This window comes from Miscanthus floridulus, chromosome 18 (assembly GCF_019320115.1).
Source record: "Miscanthus floridulus cultivar M001 chromosome 18, ASM1932011v1, whole genome shotgun sequence".
NCBI lineage: Eukaryota > Viridiplantae > Streptophyta > Magnoliopsida > Poales > Poaceae > Miscanthus > Miscanthus floridulus.
The window spans coordinates 118,901,524-118,907,071 of NC_089597.1; the positions used below are offsets into that span (position 1 = coordinate 118,901,524).

The 5,548-nt window shown below is 47.2% G+C and overlaps 1 pseudogene; it reads right to left on the bottom strand.

The window, feature by feature from the left end:
* Positions 1-795: 795 nt before the first annotated feature.
* On the bottom strand, positions 796-3,095 carry LOC136524480 (uncharacterized; annotated as a pseudogene).
* Positions 3,096-5,548: the final 2,453 nt, after the last annotated feature.

Genomic DNA, 5,548 nt, shown 5'->3' on the forward strand with positions numbered 1-5,548 from the left:
GCCGGCTGATAAGTTCAAGCGACCAGGCCCGTAGAGCTTGTCGTGCTGATAATGTGTTATAAAACACATCTCCAACGGTTAGGACCTTCCCCTCTTACTCTCTCATGATCAACATAGTAGATGAAAGTAAAACACATAGACACAAGAAATAGGAAGACTATTCTTTATTTCTCTGAATATTGATGATTACAACATGGAGTTCCCACGTATGTATAGTCCTGTCAAGGCCTAAGAGTTTGTTAAAAAGCTCACATACAAACAGACTCGGATTAGAAATCCTTCTTCTCCTTTTCTTCTAGGGTAAAGCCCATATATTTTACAACAAAACCGACTGCATACTGGGGATGGCACGAAGTTTCTCGGTGAGGATTTCCAGACAATACCAAATATCCCATAGAATTCTTGTGCCTCCCGCAGTAGTGCACGGGTAATTGTATCGCTTTTAAACAGTATATAATACAGGATCAAATTCGAATTATCATTGACATTATTTTTTCTCATTGCCACGCACGGGCACGATCATAGTGTGAACCAAAAATACAAGATGTAGTAGCATACTACCTTATTCTCTCTGGGCAGCAGCATGCAAGAAATCTTGGAATGGATGTTTCTGAACAGGAATACGCAACTCCAATAATAGCAGTGCAGGATGCACAAAGAAAGTATGCATATATGCCGATGCACAGCCTCAGAACAAAACAATTCAGATAACAAATATATTTCTAATCGAACTAGGAGTTAAAAGTTGTATTTACAAATCTAATTGAACTAAGCCCACGTAGGAAAATCCGCTGGTTACAAATTATGAGTGATCCAGACCTCAGACGGAATTATTCCGTAGAACAATTCGTTAACATCGCAAAAGGGAATAGCGCGCTCAAGTTTTCTTCTTTCCAGGTCGTACGTTCTTACGCCTCCCCAAACAGGTAGTCGAGAAAGGAAATCAACTGCATGTCGTGTCATCCCAGGAGAAGAGAAATATATACAGCGAGGTCGTGTCCCACGCAAATTCTGGGTGGGTAAGCATGCGGAGTGATTCAATCCAAGGAATAATGCATGATCCATTAAAACATTCTCTTGCACCACCACCATCTTGCGTGCATCTGGATCAACCTTGCAGATTCTGAATTCAATACCATCCGGGTACCAGAGATCAAGACCTGCACGGACCTGCAGGAGATCGCCCCACGGCGTCGACACCAGATGCCGAGATGCCTAGTGAGGACACGTCCTGGGAGGCTTGCCGATGCGGCAACAACCACTTCCCTTGTCGTTGCTCCATCCTCTCCATCAAGATCCCATTTTCCCACCATCTCACGCAACGTCACCGTGTAGAAGCTCCCTTTGTGGTATACACAATCGAGATACTTGTCTCCACCGCTTAGAGTTGAAGCCACCTGCCACTTTTTCTGCCCTGCCTTAACAAAAGAAAGCCATCCACTATTCCACTATCACGGTGGATGATCATTAAGACATAGCCACTGCCTTTGGATGGACTGCGAGACAGCACCGCCTTTTGGTAGAACCATATCCCAAAACAATGCGCTGGATAGCGTAAACCGCCTGTTCCCTTGCAGTAGTGTTCCAAGTTCCCTTCGCTACTATAGACCGCCTCCACGTCTGTGAAATCAGGGCATGATTGGTTGGAGAGCCAGCCTCGAGCCAGGATGGCTAGGCTGTGCAGGACCAAAGAAACCGAGTTGAGCTCGTGCAAGTGGTCGTGTTTGGTTGTCTTTGTTGTTGGTTCAGTACGAGATGAGATCATGTTTGGTTGTATGCATGAATCAAAGTTTTGGGTGTCTAACACGTGGGCCCCTGTACCATGCGTGAATCAAGCCGTCCTGTATGGAGAGGGAAGTGAAAATTGAGAAGAAGGAGACGTGCGGGATGGAGGAGGGCAATTGAACGAAAGGATGCAGGCGAAAGGTGCGAGCAGGGGGAACCAAACACGGCCGCAATGCACCGAATAATACCGGATGGGTCTTCGGAAGGCGTGAGCGGGGTAACCAATCACGCCCTCAGTGACTGGTGGGAGGGTGATCCTGGCCAAGGTGACAGGGTTGTAAAGCACGAGACTGGCGCGGTTATTCGCCAAAATAAGCCATCCGTGAGAAGCTCCACGACATGCAACAAAGCAGCCCGTTGGAAAACTGACACCATAAGACGGCCGGACGGGGATGGGAATCGCGCTGCTGGTGATGGTCGAGGAGGAGCTCCTGCTTTCTCCTCTGTGTCTGGACCGGTTGGGGTAAGAATTTGGCCCAACAGACCAGCGTTACCTCAGACTGGGCCGAAAATTCACATGTAGTATAAGAAGTACTTTGGGCCACGTCTAGGGCTACGGCCCTAGTGCCCTAGGCCCATATCCACTCAAAGCGAACAAACCCAACTATACTTCGGACAGTTCCCTCAAAAAAAAAATTACTTCGGACAAGGAGTCTCTTCTAATAATTATTAGGCCTATAGTAAAGAAATTGCGAATTGAAATCCAACTCGGACAAACACCCTGTCCACCAAGAAACCCATACTCCCTCCATACTGCTAAAGGAGGTCGTTCTGGGCTCAGTTTGAAATCAAGCAAAAGAAGTCGTTTTGGCTTCGAGGGAGAAAAGTGGACGCCGGTACCCCTCTGCTTTGGCTCCCGTGTCCACGTTAATAGCGCATGCGCCGCTGCATGCCGCGATTCCAGGAACCTTGACTCAGCGCCTATTGCTTCGCCTCCTGCATGCTGCTATTAATCGCGCACGCCGCCGCCGCATGCCGCGATTCCAGCTCACGGTCGCTCCTCGCAGCTCGCCCCTCGCCGCTAGCTCTTCTTCTCCACGCCGCACACCAGCTCGCCCTCGCTCCACGCCGCACACGGCTCGCCCTCGCCCTAGCAGTTCCATGGATGCGGCGGACTCGACGCCGGATCAGTTCGCCCCGGACTCCGTGGCCGCGGACTCAGAGATGATGGAGGAGGTTGCGGACTCCATGGCCGCGGACTCGGAGGAGATCGTTCCTGAGTCGGAGGAGATGATCGTCACGCCGGAGTCGCAGCAGTTCGTCGTGCCGGAGTCCCAGTAGTTCATCGCGCCGGAGTCGCAGCAGTTCATCTCGCCGGAGTCGGAGGAGATGATCGTCGCGCCAGAGTCGCAGCAGTTCGTCGTGCCGGAGTGCCAGCAGTTCGTCGCGCCGGAGTCGCAGCAGTTCATCTCGCCAGAGTCGGAGGAGATCGTCTCGCCGGAGTCGGAGGAGATCGTGGTGCCGGATTCTTCGCCACCGGGCGCTTTTATTTGCGGCACCTGTCAAGTCGTTCATCTTAACCGTGAAGCATGGGATCGTGTGCACACTGGGCGCTATCCATGCTCTCGCTGCGGTCTCAAGCACGCAGACTACTTGTTCTTCGCTATTGTTCATGGCTTCGATTATTTCGAGTGCGAGTTTTTCATTCCAGATGTCAAGAATGTCATGTTCGGAGTCGGCATGGAGCAAATTGTGCTGCCTGCAGACGTGCTCAAGAAGGTCGAAGAGGAGGCTAAGGAGAGGCGCAAGCGCAAGCTCGCTGCCAAGAAGGCTATGGAGGACGCCAAAGCCGCGCAGCGGTAAGATCATTAAAATTGAGTTCATTACAGCAACAGTTCATTAAGATCATTACAGCAAGAGTAACCATCAATCTACTTCTTTCATGCAGCAAGACTATCCTCGGCTTCAACTAGGAAAGATGGATCACAAGGAATACAAGATGGCAGCAGACCTTGTCTTTCCAATGCTCCTTTTTTCATGTGAGGTATCTTAAAGTTGTTGCAACCTTTCTTCTTCATAGCTTCCATCAAAACACCTTGTAGTGTTAGAAACATGTCTTTCTTCTTCATCGTCTAGTTGCTCGTCCAGATGAAGCACGGCGTCGGCGTCGATGTCGGCGTCAGCGTCGGCGGGCTCGTTGAAATCAAACACGACGTCGACGGCGGCGTCGACGGGCTCGTTGAGATCAAACATGTTGCCTTCATCATCTTGGGATGCCAGCAAGTTGAGATCGAACCTAGGAATATAATCCGATATTTGTAGCTGAACTAGCTAGCAGCATAAACAGGAACACAAGGAGACGAATAGAACGCTCGTTTGGAGAGAAAAAGACTATTTATAGAGTGGCAAAGGCTAGCAGCACCAGGCGCTTGATCGATGAAAATTGAAATAAAAAAGCGGCAGCAGTCGGCGCGCAAGGCAGCAGCAGCAAAAACACGGAAAAATTCGACCAAAACCGGCAGCAGTCACGCGCGCAAGCATCAGCAGCGAAAACACGGCCAAAAATGCCACGGGTGGCCAAAACGCGCGCGCGAACCCAGCCCTCCATGCTGCCATGCAAAATGAGCCAACAAAAATAGTCCCTGGTTTGAGGAGTCGAACCAACGATCTCCTGCATAGCCGCTCGGGCTACTCATCACTTCTGTACAGGAGACAACCGCACCGCTATTTAATAGGGGCAGACATGGAAAAATACCCTCTATTTAATCACTCTTTGGCACTCCTTGGTATGCGCAATCATGTCCTAAACGACTTCTAATACTAGTATGGAGGGAGTACAGAAACAAATCGAATAGTGACTCTGCATGGCAGAATAGCCATTTTAGTCCCTCAATTATTACTCAAGGCTCAATTTCATCCATAAACTTTTAAAACGGCCGTTTAGGTTTCAAATTTTAGTTTTAGGCTTAATTTCATCCTACAACTATGAAGATGATCGTTTCAGTTCTTAAATTTGGCATTTTAGGCTCAATTTCATCCATAAACTATTAAAGTGCATTTAACTTTTATTTTTAAATTAATTTTGTCTATTCAAAAAGAAAACTTTATATTTTAGACATAATTTCATCCATAAATTATTAAAATTATAGATCTGCTATTATTTCAATATATTCATGTATTCTTAAAGAATAAATAGTGTTCGATGCAACTGTAATTGCTCCCACAAAAAATATCATTTAGTCGAATATATATAAATGGTACCATTACAAGGTAACACTAAAAATAACAGCTTGAAATTATTAATGGTCACGAAAGAGTTTTTGGATGAATATTATTTTTCTATCTCCAATCACTGGTGGTGTTGGAGCTAACTATGTGCAATAGTGCAGCATTCCACATACAACGTAAACAAAGTTGAGTTGAAAATATAAGTTTAAAGAACAAAATACACTTTGATAGTTTATAAATGAAATTGAGCCCAAAATGCAAAGCTTGAGGACTAAAACGATCATCTTCACCGTTCTACGATGAAATTGAGCCTAAGAGTAGAGTTTAAGGACTAAAACGACCGTTTTAAAAGTTCAGGGAAGAAATTGACCCTCGAGTAATAGTTGATGGACCAAAATAGCTATTCTGCCATTCTGCGGACGAGTGGTACTGTAAGAATCAGAGCCGGGCTCCTAATCTTCTGGAAATCGATCTGCGTCGATATGGACGAGTAAACGTCGATGGAGAGGACAAGTACAGAAAGACCAGGCGATCATCAGGTGGTGTTATCTGGCAACGCAGATCATCAGGCGATCGATCGTAACCGTCTCAAGGA